This window comes from Ascaphus truei, chromosome 7 (assembly GCF_040206685.1).
Source record: "Ascaphus truei isolate aAscTru1 chromosome 7, aAscTru1.hap1, whole genome shotgun sequence".
Lineage (NCBI taxonomy): Eukaryota > Metazoa > Chordata > Amphibia > Anura > Ascaphidae > Ascaphus > Ascaphus truei.
In genome coordinates, this window is record NC_134489.1 from 99035340 (window position 1) to 99051613 (window position 16274).

Sequence of the window (16274 nt, forward strand, 5' to 3'; positions counted from 1 at the left end):
TTTATATTTAGAAAATAACAAGTGTACGGTTACATCGCTGAGGAAATCTTGGTTTCAAAATAGTGTCAGGGATCTCATCTAAATAACATTGAGGTCCTTCAGTGCTGAACCACATATCTCCAAGATTCTTACCGGGTTAGTTACTGGTGTTAATTCCTGGATATTTAAAAGGCCGTCCAATAGGATGACTCAAATTTACCCCCCCCCCCCCCCCGCCCATGATGTTGCAGCTTTCTACTTGCCCGCGGGACCAGCAAGATTTGGTGGCCACTTTTATTTTCAACTTTGGAGCTTTAACACCAGCAATTAAACCTGTGAGTAGCTCGGAAACTGAAGGGGTCCCCAGAGCTACAAATATGGATTGTCCCCCTGTTCCAATGCTGTAAACAAAATAATAATAGTAAAAATATCAATAGTAAAAAAAAACAAAACAAAAAAAAAAACGGCTTTAAAGTTTTGTTTATTGCGCAAAAGTGCAGGGATCTTCAACTAATACTTCCATAGGGGGATATAGATCTCCCACGTGGTAATGGGAGGAGGCAGTTCGCTTCCAATGCAGGACACGGTGTTATAGTGTATAGCAGATACATACTGAAAGATAAAATAACAAAGACAAAATAAAGGTAACATTAAAAGAGTAATTCACCCTAACTAATCCCAATTTTTTTATAGGATTGGGGGGTCCTTCAGAGCTGAACTGCGCTATTTTTAGCTCCGGGGACCCCCCCAGTTTCCTAATATACTAAGTGGGGAAGTTACCAGTATTACTTCCTGGTTTTGTAAAGGGGATTTAAATGACTGACCAATGGGAAGCCACTACCGATGATGTTGCGGCTTCTATTGGTCAAAGATTTGGCCGTTTCTTTTCCCTCTGAGGGAGATTTTAACCCAGGAACTTCACTGATAAGCATCTCTGGATGTAGTGGGTCGCTGGAGCTGAAAATAGGAGGGGTGCCTGCTCCTTTAACATATAGTGATGATATTCATGAGGAAATTCCTGTGTGGTACTGTCATGGGAGAGGGGGTTTCGCCCGGTATTAAAGGGGTTACACCCCATTTGGCCACCCCCTGCTCTCACTTGGGAAGCAAGGGGTTAACTGGACTGCGGTCCAGTAATGTGTTTTTACCCTGCTTCAGCACCTAAATGTGTATTCCCCTGTAAATGTGGATTGTTCCCATTCCAGTGTCTGCACCAATACATACACTGGGATCGATGTGGGAGGGAAAGGGTTAATAGTTAAGCAGTCATTATAGCCCTTTGTTCCATTTTCCCGCCTTTGCAGGCTCCATTTTGCAGCTCCCCATAGGTCGCCGTTGCAGCTCCATACGATCCTATGGGGAAACTGGCGATTTGAGCCCATTTTCATCAGAAGACCTGCAGGTGGTGCCCGAGAGGAGGAGCAGCGGTTCTCCATTGTAAGTCAATGAAGCCATTCATTTCAATGGGGATTACTCGACGCCGACCTCCAGGAACGGGTTGGCAGCCATCCAAACCGCAGACCACAGAAGCGGATACATTGTCTAAAAAAGAGCATTGATCACATTAGGTCAAGTTCAATCAAATTGGCGTGGGAAACTTAGGTTCTAGGGCACCCAGGAATAAAATTATTTTTGCCCCTAGACCCTAGGAACCCCCACACTCGACCACCACCGGGTCCGAGAATTAAGGACCCCGTAAAGGGTCGCGCTCGCCACGAGGGTCGCGCCATTGACTCTAATGGGATCGGAGGTCCCATTGAATCCTATGGCGGCGCCGGCCCATGCATTTCCTATGGAGGCGCCGGCCATATTAATTCTAATGGAGGAAAGCCGCGTGGCTTTGAAACGGCTGTCCGAAAGTGTGAAAAGTGTAAGCCTATATCTCCGGTTCTGTGAGTACCAGAGGGCTGGGATTTTGGTCGCAGGTAGTCACTGTTCCGGCATGACTGCATGGCCATTTCCAGCCCTCTCCGATCAACCAGAGTATGGGCAAATGTGAAAATTGTGATTTCCCCATTGACTCAATGGCAGAGTTGCTCCATTGAAAGCCTATAGCGGCGGAGCCCATTGATTTCAATGGGAGAGTGAAACGCAGAGATTTCTTTTAGCTTATAGCGGAGAATCCTGCATTAAAGTTAATAGGGGATTTTTCACTTGTTTTTTGTATCTCCGGTTCTGAGGGTCGTGGTAGGCTGATATTTGGCCACTATGGCAAGGGTCCTCCGGCATGAGGACCTGGCAAATTCCAGCCCGCTCAGACCCACAGAACGGATTATTTTAATATGTGTAGATATTAAAGAATGTATTGTATTTTGGGTGTGGTAGAAAAACCCAGAGCCCATATGGTATGTTAATGCTCAGGGGGGAGACAAGTGGTCTACAATAAACCCCCTGATCAAAGGCTCCCCACCCTGCTTGTGTATGCTAGCACAAAGGAAAGCAGGACGTGGGTACTTTATGATGTGTTGTGTTTCACACCTTGGGACAAAGGTTTTCCTGTCCCAAGCAGACTTTCAGGCGCCAGTCTTGTGGGAGGGGGGCTAGGGAAATAAGCCCCTGGTTAGAATAATATCCACCCAGTGGGCAGGTATTACTTTGCCTCTCAGGTGAGGTGGCAAGGAGGGATTGGGTGCAGATAATTGTCCTCCAATGACTTGCACTCAATGCCAGGGTATAGAAGTGAAACTCCATATAAACGAGTGTAAGCTCTATGCCCAGTGTCTTTTCGTGCCTTTCGTGATGTCTGCATTTGAACCTGTATTGCTGAATGAATTGCCAATCCTGTACCTGATTGCTTCATTGTCCAACCCTTAAGTAAGTGTATATTTCTTGTCTGTTATTTGTATCATCTTGTGTGTTCTCCTTCTTTAAGGAATAAACTATATTTATTATATCTAAGTTGTGTTCAATTCAACCCAGATATTTTGGTGTATATTATACCCTGTCACTAGCTACCGTGACAGGTACATCCTGTTGGATGGGTAATAGATGGGTAAGCAGATTTGAGACCAGAATACATACAATTATGTCACTACAATGGCCTCTTATCAACAACAACAGACAGCTATTAACAGGAGCTTACACTGGCAAACATACTGCAAATATGTTTCTTGCAGAGCACTATGAATGTCAAACACATTTCTTGACCGGCTTCCAGTACAACTGCAGCTTGCATTCTGCAGAACACTATTTGTAACCATTGATTTCTGACCTCCTGTAAGTAAAGTGGTGTTTGAAGTGCTATTGTGATTAATGGCAAGTTATCCCATGTGCTGCCAGAGAGGCCTGCAACGCGTTGCTTGCATTCATTGTAATATTTGTGAGACTAATACTATGCTGCTGAAAATTGGGAAAATACATGTAGCCCTTTCCCTATGCCTAAAGGAAAACCGTGGGTGACTACGCGTGCTGCTAATACCTGTACGCTCACAGGAAGCCTGAGCCTCCGCTTCTGGGAGCCTGGGGTGAGCTCTCTCTTTTCCTTCAGCGTCTTCACCTATGATGTATCCCAGCGTTGGAACCAATACCATCAGTAATAAACAGTATCACACCAGGTAATATATAACGTCTATTTACTGACACGACATATAACAATACTATATGTTAGAGCCCACAGATTTAACCTGTTACTGCCTGAAGCTAACAGGACTTACATAACAGATATACTATGGGGAAAGAGAGGTACTATGGGACATACTGTAAGGAATCCGCTCCGCAGTTTACTGGTTGCCTTACCTTGCAGACCTGTGCAGTCCTGGAGCACCTCTCCTGATGTTTGCTGCAGCCTGGATTCACTCACCAAAGCTATACACACTCCCTCTGGTATCTACTGCAGCTGTGCAGCCTATCACTGCCACCTAGACTTGCATTCATTCATTGGAGCAGTACCTTCACACCCCCCTCCGGGGATTGGCCTGCTGGCCTTTAAGTATTGTCTTCCCATAATGCTCCCTGCCGAGCATAGTCCTTCCTGGATGTCACTATCTGTTCTGCCACAAGCCCTCGCTTGTTCCTGTCTCTCATGCTGAAGCGGAGTATTCTCCTTGTTGTCTGCAGCTCCAGGTTTCCTAAGGCCGGCTGCTATATTCACGCAGCGGTCTGCTCCAGTCTCCTGTGTTGTAGCTGAGTACTCTTCTTGTTTACTTCAGCTCCTTGTTTCCTGTGACCGGCTGCTATATTCACGCAGCGGTCCACTCCTGTTCTCCTGTGCTGAAGCAGAGGTTTTCGTCCCTGCGTCCCTCAGCCTCCTGGATTCCTGCACTGAAGCGGATGTTTCGTCCCTGCGTTCTTCAGTCTCCTGGATTCCTGCACTGAAGCGGAGGTTTCCCTGTGTATCTTCAGCTTCCTGGTTCCTGGGGTCTACTCTTTCCCTAATCTAGAGAGGCCGTGTCCTGGTTCCTGCGCTGAGACAGAGGATTCCCTAGCCCGCTCAGGACTCTTGCGCTGTAGCACTGGTGCACCCGTGCAGCAAAGCGGTGTGCTACTCTGGTCTGCCTACCATCTCCTGTGACCAGTACCATGGGCCATGGTCGTCGCTCGCGCAGAGGCCAACCCCGCGCTCCTAAGCTGAAGCGGGGCTCTCCTGACTACCTGTTGCCGAACTCTTGCCTGAACAATGTTTATCCTGATGTCTCCTGTCCTGACCCTGGCTTCTACAACGACGACGCTGTCTTCTCCAATCCTGATCCTGCGACATATGACTACGAACTGCGCAATCCGGATCAGCCTGCGCGGTCTCAGGTCGGTGCTTTTACAACCCCACCTCAGCCTCGCGGTCCGGTCCTGGTTTGTGGCGAGCAGAACCCTGACAGTATGCTCGGCCGCACAAACTCGGACCGCCCTGTGGTGAGGGTTGGTAAGTTTCTGTCTGAAAGCCTGTCCCAGCCTGTAAACCAGTCCCAGTGTGAATACCAATTTCTATGTGAGATAATACCCCTGATTGAAGATCTGATTGTGTTTGTAGGTTTAACCCCTTTGCAAAACAAATGCCGTAATGATCTCATGATGAAGGTTTACCGCCTCCGGGACTTAAAACAATCGCTGGCCGCTTGTATTTGCTTTCCTGGTTACCCTTTAACTTGGGAAAATGTGTACCCTTTAGAATTGGACGACGCCCAAAAGGAACTCTCTTCCCTGGCCTTGTCTTTAGACATTTATATAGCAAAAGAGGACCCTCTCCTCATGTTGGCTGATGCCCAAAAAACACTCCATATCCTTTCCATGACATTGGACATTTGCATAAAGGAACAGGATCCTCCCCTCGCCAGCTTCGCTGCCGCTTGGCTGTATCCCTGGTCTACCACGGATCCTTGCCCTGAGTGTATGCCCGTGTTCCCTGACACCAATGATATGTTTTCGTTAACCCCTGCCGATCAGTCCTGTGAGGTCCCCCTGGAGAATACATATGTTGCTCTACCCAGCACTAATGTTCTTGTATCAGAGAATAAGTTCATTAGTTCTCCTATTTCTAGCTCAGAAGTCCTTTCTCTAGGTCTTGAGGGTTTTCCAGCTTTAACCCCTGCCGAGCAGTCCTGTGAGGTTCCCCTGGAGAATACATATGTTTCACTAGCCAACACTAAGGTTCTACTATCAGAGAATAAGTCCCTTTGTTCCCCTATTTCTAACTCCGAATCTGTCACTCCAGCTCTTCAGGGTTTTCCAGCTTTAAACTCTGCTAGGCAGTCCTGTGCGCTTTCCCCGTCAGAGAAAGAATCCCTAAGTTCTGTTCCCAGGGTTATTTCTGTATTAACCTCTGTGGGGCAGCTCTCTGAGTTTCCTTTGGTAAATCCCTGTTCTCTGTCAGCCATGGTCACGCCCCTAGCTTCAGAGGAGAGATTCCTGGTCTGTCCTAATACAGAGAGAAGATTACCTATGTTTTACTCTCAGGCATTGTCTGCATTAACCCCTGTAAATTCTTGCTGCCTCCAAGTTAATGCCTTCGTTTTAGCCTCAGAGAATGAGTTCACAAGTCAGACAGCAGAGGTTGCATTGAGGGATTCCCGTAACCGTACGGAGTCCCTAGATATTCTTTGCTATAAATCCCCTGCTTCAGCTCAAGTTTCCGCAGTTTCGTCTCCGGAGACTTCGGCTAAAGTTCTGGTTCCTGATAAATGTATTCAGGAGTCAGGTTTTTCCCTAAGCTTGCTCGCAGAGTTCCTTCTCCCGGGTGTTTCGCTGAACCAGCCTGTCGCCCACATAGCGGTGATCCCTGCTTCAGCGCATAGTTCCCACATTATGGAGTCTGCAGTAATTTCTGGTTTCCCAGACATTCCTTACCAAATACCTACTTCAGAGACCAGTACAGTTATGATTCACTCCCGTGTACTGTCTGAGTTCTCCTCCTCTTTAAGCTTAGGGTTAAAAGCATACAGTAGTCTGTATGTCCCTCCTGGGGTTCATATTATGTTCCCAGGAATGTTTGCTGACGCACGGTTTTCTCCCCAAAGTGACGCTTTTTCATATAGATTAGTAAAAAGCTTGCACACTGTATCCCTTTTCGCTGAATTGTGTCTTACTAGTTTTGAGACTCTGAGAGGTAATGATTCTCCTTCTGATTCTGAAGCTCTTCCTACAAGGAGTATCCTGATTGGGGGTCCCCCTGATTTCTCTGTCCAGGCTAATTCTCCAGGGATCAGCATATCTGTGGTCACTTCCTTAGTACTGTCTGAGGTCACCATGCATATATTACAAGTCCTGGGGTTTAAATCTGAGCTATTTAGCTGTCCTGCCTTTGCTGAAACCCAGTCCCTCAGTACTGTGTCTAAATATGCCCCAGCAAACATGGGGTTACTCTGGGAAGAAATGAAAACTCCTGTCTTAAAGGGTATTTTTTCTCACATGTCCAGCAAATCTAGAACCTCAGTAATTGTTTCTAAGTCACTTATCAATACATCTGATTTTTTCTCTAATCAAACCCAGACACCCTCACTATCGGTTAGGAGTCCTGTGATCAGAGATTTTGCACTAGAAAACACACCAATTCATGTTTTTGTCAGGTTAGGTACCCCTGTGGTTAGGGCCATTGCAGTTTCGGAAAAGACTCCTTGTACTCCTAAGGTGCCTGTCATTAAGAGTTTTCATAGTTCATACTTGCTGCTTGTTGATTCTCAGGGCCCTGTCACTGAGGTACAGACTTCAGCTTCTGATGTTAGCTTCCCTCCCACCACTACCCTGGCTCTGCCTTTTTCTCAAGCTACTGATTTGAAGATCCCAAGGACTATTCCTGATTCACTGACAATATTATCTCCCAATGAAGATTTCCCAGTATTGGAGAGCTCTACTGTTGTTTGCTTCTCTGCTCCTGCTAAACCATGGTTTTGTCCCTCGGAATTTTCGGTTGCCCCTGTTATTTCCTCTCAGTTGGAAATACTCTGTACGTATCCCAAGATTTCGGTCCCTATGCCTGGTTTACTGCTTGCCTTGTCACCTTCCATACCAATACCGGGAGATGCTTCCAACCAACCTATACCCTTACTAACCATTACCTGGGAGCCTTCTAGAGGAAAAATTCCTCGCAAATTCCAACATGCAGTGGTCAGCCAAGACTTTTTCTGTTACAAAGTTCCTCCTGGTGTATTCGATCAACTATCAGGGCCGCTGATCCTAGAGTCCGGTTCATTTATTAAAGACTGGGCTTCCTGTAGGGGTTCTCCTGCCGTTTCTGCTCTGGAACCCTCTGGTTCTTCACAGCCCTGGATTTCCAAGTCATTTTGCGAGGCGAGCCATGTACCAAAGATGTTTCTTCCATCAATCTCATATCCTAGAACTGTACTCACCAAAGAACTGCTCGTTTACGGATGCCCTTTCCACCTAAAGAATTTTAGGAACAACTCAATGTCCCCAAGACCCATGGATGGTCCTGTCTGGCCGCAGTTCTCACCGGGGGGTGGGGGTACACTAAGGACTAACCACGAGTCTCTGTACCACGACTCTAACCCCAATCCTAGACGGTTCAGCAACAATTCCCGGTCCCCCAACTCTAGGTGTGCTCATGTTCGCCCGGAGGTCTCGCGTGAAGGGGGGGGTACTGTAAGGAATCCGCTCCGCAGTTTACTGGTTGCCTTACCTTGCAGACCTGTGCAGTCCTGGAGCACCTCTCCTGATGTTTGCTGCAGCCTGGATTCACTCACCAAAGCTATACACACTCCCTCTGGTATCTACTGCAGCTGTGCAGCCTATCACTGCAACCTAGACTTGCATTCATTCATTGGAGCAGTACCTTCACACCCCCCTCCGGGGATTGGCCTGCTGGCCTTTAAGTATTGTCTTCCCATAATGCTCCCTGCCGAGCATAGTCCTTCCTGGATGTCACTATCTGTTCTGCCACAAGCCCTCGCTTGTTCCTGTCTCTCATGCTGAAGCGGAGTATTCTCCTTGTTGTCTGCAGCTCCAGGTTTCCTAAGGCCGGCTGCTATATTCACGCAGCGGTCTGCTCCAGTCTCCTGTGTTGTAGCTGAGTACTCTTCTTGTTTACTTCAGCTCCTTGTTTCCTGTGACCGGCTGCTATATTCACGCAGCGGTCCACTCCTGTTCTCCTGTGCTGAAGCAGAGGTTTTCGTCCCTGCGTCCCTCAGCCTCCTGGATTCCTGCACTGAAGCGGATGTTTCGTCCCTGCGTTCTTCAGTCTCCTGGATTCCTGCACTGAAGCGGAGGTTTCCCTGTGTATCTTCAGCTTCCTGGTTCCTGGGGTCTACTCTTTCCCTAATCTAGAGAGGCCGTGTCCTGGTTCCTGCGCTGAGACAGAGGATTCCCTAGCCCGCTCAGGACTCTTGCGCTGTAGCACTGGTGCACCCGTGCAGCAAAGCGGTGTGCTACTCTGGTCTGCCTACCATCTCCTGTGACCAGTACCATGGGCCATGGTCGTCGCTCGCGCAGAGGCCAACCCCGCGCTCCTAAGCTGAAGCGGGGCTCTCCTGACTACCTGTTGCCGAACTCTTGCCTGAACAATGTTTATCCTGATGTCTCCTGTCCTGACCCTGGCTTCTACAACGACGACGCTGTCTTCTCCAATCCTGATCCTGCGACATATGACTACGAACTGCGCAATCCGGATCAGCCTGCGCGGTCTCAGGTCGGTGCTTTTACAACCCCACCTCAGCCTCGCGGTCCGGTCCTGGTTTGTGGCGAGCAGAACCCTGACACATACCCTGTTACATATATGATATAATGCAGTAACAACCACAACCAAGAGTGAGTCCCCCAAAGTACTGACGGTGCCCTGGGCACCTGCAACCCGATGTCTGCCCTAGCAAGCCCACCCGAAATGTGAGGTAACGCTACCCCCCTTGTGATCTGATGGTACACGATGGTACCTTCCTGGTCTCAGGCCAGACCAGGGAATATTGATGGCAGGGTGCTGTATTAGGTCCCACGCAGTGTCCTGAGAGCAGTCGGCGTTGTTATCTCCAGCCAGAGGATTCCTCTCCTGTGCTGCCACATGCAGCCTGGTCCCAGGCCGCAGTCCGCTGCGTGGATGTCCGTCCACCAGCGCAGTAGTACAGCTGAGGGTCTAAATGGAGGGCCCCTATCTGGGGCCTTCCCTATGACACTCCACTTCTTTGGAGGGATCGGGGCCTATCTGGGGCCTTGGGGCAGAGTTCTAGCCTAGTCCAGGTGCTTACTGGCTTCCTGGACATGTCCATCCTCTCTGCCGTCTCCTGCAAGACTGCATTGTGTTTCCTGCCCCGTGGAGGACATGAGGAGTTTCTCTAATGGGTGCTTGCTCCTGATTGGTTAAAACGGCCCATGTGACACACCCAAGGCTTCTGGGAAATGTAGTCCCGAAATGCCGAGATGGCCGCCGCCTCTCTTCCCGATCGGGCGAAGCTCTGCCAGCTAAACAGCTGATCAGTACCCTGCACCGGAGACAAGGTAGGGGACTCTGCTACATACATAACAGATGCGCAACATAGAGAAAATGCAGACACCAAAGTTGCCACCACTCCGGCTTTCACGGATACTATGAGTTTTGGCCATGTATCTCCAGGATACGGGTTTACCTAGTAAACCTCCAGGTGGTGGCGGCAACAACGTCTCCCTGCGTCCTCCCGGTATCTCCACCGCAAATACTGGCTATACGGCTGTGCGATGTCAAATGGCGCCGCGTTGAAATGCCAACGGGAATGCCACGTGACATAGCATCATCACATGACGCCCATTGCCATGACAATGAGCCGCTACGTGACGTTACGCACCACCACGTTGTCACGGCAACTTGACTCAGCGTGACATTGTGACGTCACGTAGCGTCCCGTTGTCATGGCAATGCAGTGTCGTTTGACTCCGCGCAGCCATATTGAATAGAGTTGCAGGGAGAAGATGCTGGGAGGACGCCAGAGGCAAGTGCTATATTTAAAAAAAATAATAATAAATGTCCGGGTTGGCCTTCAGTCGAAGGTGGCATCCCTGATTGAGACTGTGTTGGTAGCATATTAGAAGTGAAGTATGGATCTAAGGGCTGGATTCACCAAGCTCCGAAAGGAAGTATCAGAGTTCGATCTGGGGTAAAGCTGACATTCAAGTCAATAGCGCCAGATCAAGCCCAGTTACCCCTTATTGCAGCTTAGTAAATCCCAGAGTTTGAGTCCCTCTGCTGGTGAGACAAACAGAAGTACAAATAATTTTAGAATGGAACTAGTTACTAGACCAGTGGTTTCCAACTGGTTTTTGATTAAGAAACCCTATGATTATATAGTGACTTTGTGTGGAACCCCAACCCTCTCTAATAGCGAGTCTGAGATTAGATGCATTGTAAGGAACTCCAACCCTCTCTAATAGCGCGTCTGAGATCAGATGCATTGTAAGGAGCCCCAACCCTCTCTAATAGCGCGTCTGAGATCAGATGCATTGTAAGGAACCCCAACCCTCTCTAATAGCGAGTCTGAGATCAGATGCATTGTAAGGAACCCCAACCCTCTCTAATAGCGCATCTGAGATCAGAGGCATTGTAAGGAACCCCTATCCTATTACTTTAGAAACATTACTGATCTACTCTCCCCGATGCTCCTCTCCTCTTGTCCTCCTGGAACCTAACATTCTACAATATTCTCTCCTTCTTAAATACCCGTGTGACTTCTGGTTCCCCATAGCAACCCAGGGTGGGGCCCAGCATAAAACAGCCATGTCAGTAACCCTTTAGGAGGGGGGTGGTGGAAACAAAAGTTATATCTATGGCGCTGGGTACATATCACAGAAAAATATATGTAAATGTCATACAACCAGTATAGTGATGAACTCCTCTGGTGCTCTTCCAATGAATGCAGAAGTTCATGCAAAAAAGATAAAGACAAACATAGCGTGATATAATCACTAACAATACATACTAGACAGACTACAACATTAAAAAACAAACATGTGCTGAGACACAAGACAGATGAGAAATGTCACATTTAATAAAACAACATTAAAAATGAAGGTCACGTCTGCAAAGCAGCCTCAGGTGAAATGCCCGCTTACCAGACATACACTGATCACAATCAGTGGATAAATCTGAGAGTATCCCCTCTCATGTGAACCACACCGCGTGTGCTGGCATCTGGCTGGAGCTCAGGGAGAATCTCTTGCCGTCTGTGACGTCACGAACCTCCGCTCCCCACGTGCACCGGCTGGTGAGTAATTTGAATGCCGCCAAGATATCCTCAGGATGCACGTCAGGACCCACTGCCTGTTGCTCTGATGTGTTGGGGGATCAGTGCACCGACCGCCGCAGCCGGAGACCGCAGGCAAGGCTTCAGATCAGGCTCAATGGCGCAGCAGGTATGGAGGCAACAACTGCACCGACGGAGACCACCCTACGCGTTTCGGAAGACTGCGCTTCCTTCCTCAGGGGTAAAAAAGTAGTTCCTATGCCTTGCAGAGTCTGCATCTAAATAGTCCCGGTTTAAAGGTACATGGACCCAATACATAGATTACACATGCGCAGAAGCTCAAGGCTAGGATGCTTGGTCTCAGCAACACTGACAACAACATAAAATGACATATAACACATATATTATCACTAAACAATGATTTTAATAATGTGTAAATGCTAACACTAATGAACATCCTTCTACAGTACCTAAAAAATAAAACAAAAAACAAAAAGTCAGAAAATGTATATGGTTATGCATGACATGGACACATGGCAATGATGCACAATAACACTTAACCCCTTGTGGGATAAGGGACCCCATCAGTTCTCTAAGAGCTGTATAATAGGGAACTAAATGGTCCACTGAGAGTCATATTAAACTCTATATCAAGTGCTTTGATATTATATCATGTATTGGACAGTGTGCAAAGGGGGCTGACATATGAGAACATACATATATACAAATGCACTGCCTGCTATAACTACACTGACCTTCAAGTGGCTTCCAAGCGAGACGAAATGTATATTCCAAAAAATAAAGAATAAAAAGAAAGGTGACTACTATTCATATAATGACCATAAGAAAAACAACACAGGTCCAAAATTATCCTTTATTACACAGTATAATTCAATGGCCCCAAATATTAAAAAAATTGTAAATAAACACTGGCCTATACTTTTGAAGGACAGAGACTTGTCTACTATACTACCGAAGAGGCCAAGCATAGTGTTTACCAAAGCTCCAAATCTTGGACGCAGTCTAGCACCCAGTTGTCCCCTGCTACGTAGCAATAAAACTTCTAGCAATCTCGGCCTCAATGGTTATTTCATTTGCAACACATGCACAGCATGTAAGTATAGCATCAAAAGTACGAAATTTACCTCCAAAGTTACATCCAAGATCTATAATATCAAACACCACATTAACTGCAATACCACAAATGTAATTTATCTGTTGGAATGTCCCTGCGGTCTGCAGTATGTGGGAATGACCACTAGGCCTATTAAACGCCGCTTGTACGAGCATGTGTACAATATTAAGAAAGGTCTAATCACGCACAATGTATCGAATCACTTTCTCCAAGTACACAACAGAGACCCTACGGGACTGAAATGTGTGGCTATAGAGGCACTAACACCCAATTGGCGAGGGGGCAATATCAATAGTCTCCTAGGGAGAAAAGAGTCGTTTTGGATATACGAGCTTAAGACCCTGACCCCTATGGGCCTGAACATCGAATTTGACCTCAAAGCATTTTTGGTTAATAAATAATTCCATTTTTGACCAGCACATAGTAGGGTGTAGTAAAGCTCTATGGGTAATACGATCATTTAGTATTAAAGGATTTTCCCTGTATAAATCACGTTATGTACATATAACGCACAGTGTAAGTCTATATTGTTTATTAATATCAATTACATAACACTTCCTTATGGTCATTATATGAATAGTAGTCACCTTTCTTTTTATTCTTTATTTTTTGGAATATACATTTCGTCTCGCTTGGAAGCCACTTGAAGGTCAGTGTAGTTTTAGCAGGCAGTGCATTTGTATATATGTATGTTCTCATATGTCAGCCCCCTTTGCACACTGTCCAATACATGATATAATATCAAAGCACTTGATATAGAGTTTAATATGACTCTCAGTGGACCATTTAGTTCCCTATTATACAGCTCTTAGAGAACTGATGGGTCCCTTATCCCACAAGGGGTTAAGTGTTATTGTGCATCATTGCCATGTGTCCATGTCATGCATAACCATATACATTTTCTGACTTTTTGTTTTTTGTTTTATTTTTTAGGTACTGTAGAAGGATGTTCATTAGTGTTAGCATTTACACATTATTAAAATCATTGTTTAGTGATAATATATGTGTTATATGTCATTTTATGTTGTTGTCAGTGTTGCTGAGACCAAGCATCCTAGCCTTGAGCTTCTGCGCATGTGCAATCTATGTATTGGGTCCATGTACCTTTAAACCGGGACTATTTAGATGCGGACTCTGCAAGGCATAGGAACTACTTTTTTACCCCTGAGGAAGGAAGCGCAGTCTTCCGAAACGCGTAGGGTGGTCTCCGTCGGTGCAGTTGTTGCCTCCATACCTGCTGCGCCATTGAGCCTGATCTGAAGCCTTGCCTGCGGTCTCCGGTTGCAGCGGTCGGTGCACTGATCCCCCAACACATCAGAGCAACAGGCAGTGGGTCCTGACGTGCATCCTGAGGATATCTTGGCGGCATTCAAATTACTCACCAGCCGGTGCACGTGGGGAGCGGAGGTTCGTGACGTCACAGACGGCAAGAGATTCTCCCTGAGCTCCAGCCAGATGCCAGCACACGCGGTGTGGTTCACATGAGAGGGGATACTCTCAGATTTATCCACTGATTGTGATCAGTGTATGTCTGGTAAGCGGGCATTTCACCTGAGGCTGCTGTGCAGACGTGACCTTCATTTTTAATGTTGTTTTATTAAATGTGACATTTCTCATCTGTCTTGTGTCTCAGCACATGTTTGTTTTTTAATGTTGTAGTCTGTCTAGTATGTATTGTTAGTGATTGTATCACGCTATGTTTGTCTTTATCTTTTTTGCATGAACTGCTGCATTCATTGGAAGAGCACCAGAGGAGTTCATCACTATACTGGTTGTATGACATTTACATATATTTTTCTGTGATATGTACCCAGCGCCATAGATATAACTTTTGTTTCCAGTATCCAATCTGACCCAGGGGGTCAGAGTTATATCACAGGCTGCGGGTCTCACCATCTTAGATTAGCGCTACCTTTTTCTTTCTTTGTCCTTTAGGAGGGGGGTTACATCTGTATAAACGGAGTGATGATCTCCTTCTTGAAAGAGTGAGCGTAGATAAATACAATCCCAAGGCAGTGGAGTAGAAGTGTTCTTAATATTAATGTATGTGTTCAATGTCAGACACCTATCAGGATAACCAGGAAACGGAACACCGGGAGTAATCGACCGCTCTGTGCCACCAAGTGTCGCGAGACCTACAGACCACCGGATAATGGGCGTTCTAGAACTGCCGTACAAGCAATAAAAAAAATCACAAATGCAATAAGTCAATTCAGGAAAGAAAGTTAATATCGACGTTGTACTCACGTTTCATGTGTACATCTTTGTCGATTAGAACACCGTTCAGATCGTGCAAATCACGCAGCGTGTATATGTAGCAAAAAAAGAAACAACGTGATGCACAGCAATGAAGTGAATGCCAGGGCTAGATAGCAGGTAGAGGAAAAAGATTATTCATGTAAAAACCATGTAGTGAAAACAGGAACACGGAGTCCTCTAACGCGTTTCGCACCCAGCTTGACACATTGTCAAAGAAACAAGTTAGAGGACGCCTTTCCCCTTCATGGCTTTTGCATGAATGTTTTTTCTTCATCTGCATTGCCCCAAAGGCGGACGCCTGATGGGGTTCCCCAAGAGCTGCTCTCCGCTGCACAAAACCAGCATGCTAAGGGTTAATATTAGCGTTTGCCTACTGCTGTGTTTCGTCAGCTCCGCCCTCTGGAATGTTAATGATCCGAAGGACAACAGACTTTGAAACCACAGCTGAATTGAATCTGGACCCTTTCAGTTAACATCACCCCAAAGGCGGACAGCCTTTGGCGCAGCAGAAGGGCAGCCACCGGGTGTGAGCCGTTTGGCGGCTGTTCGATGATGTTAAAGCAGCTCCAGTTTAATCTGAAACTCACCAGCCCGTTTATCCCGTATCCAATTTTCCAACTCTGTCCTTGGAATGTCTGTGAATTGATTGTATAACCTCTGTTCATTTAATGTAACCATGTATTGTTATAACTCTGTGCCCAGGACATACTTGACAACTAGAGGTAACTCTCACTGTATTACTTACTGGTAAAACTATTTTGTAAATAAATACGTTTTTACTGTACGCACTACCCGGGCCTGGCATGCACTTCATTGCTGTGCTTCATTATTTTTACTTTGGTGGTAGGAACAAACTACCCCTTTAAGTGTAGTGTGTTGTGTATTGTGTGTTGTGTACAGTAGCATCCCTGGACAGTAATGAGAATTGTCCCTTTCCGCTTCCCGTGCTTCCAGCTTGCCAGTGACCAACATGGCTGCTGACGCACGGCACGTTGCGTTCTATATGCTTTACCCCGGTCACGTGCGGTCCTAACGGCGGTTGACACAGTTGAGAGGTCGACAATCTTTGTTTTGGGAAAATGACCCAGGTGATTCTCAGAGAAACATGTACAAACAAGGAGCCAAGTCAGGCACGGGACCGGCTGGGGGCACAACTAAACACTCATGTGTGAACCACAAAGCCGGAAACATCACAAACTGCGGGCATTTTAATATAAATCCTCTTCCGCTCGCGCTCTCTTGCCCTTAACTCCTCCCATCGCTCGGGCTTCAGCGGAGGCACTTCCGCCGGGTGACGTCACGGCCGCTCAGCTGAC

At 46.8% G+C, this 16274-nt stretch overlaps 1 long non-coding RNA gene across 1 annotated transcript; it reads right to left on the minus strand.

The window, feature by feature from the left end:
• Positions 1 to 212: 212 nt before the first annotated feature.
• On the minus strand, positions 213 to 16192 carry LOC142499768 (uncharacterized). The gene is made up of 3 exons (XR_012802733.1): positions 14947 to 16192; positions 1204 to 1521; positions 213 to 591 (listed from the first exon to the last, which is right to left on the minus strand). It is a non-coding gene; the product is annotated as an uncharacterized LOC142499768 (long non-coding RNA).
• Positions 16193 to 16274: the final 82 nt, after the last annotated feature.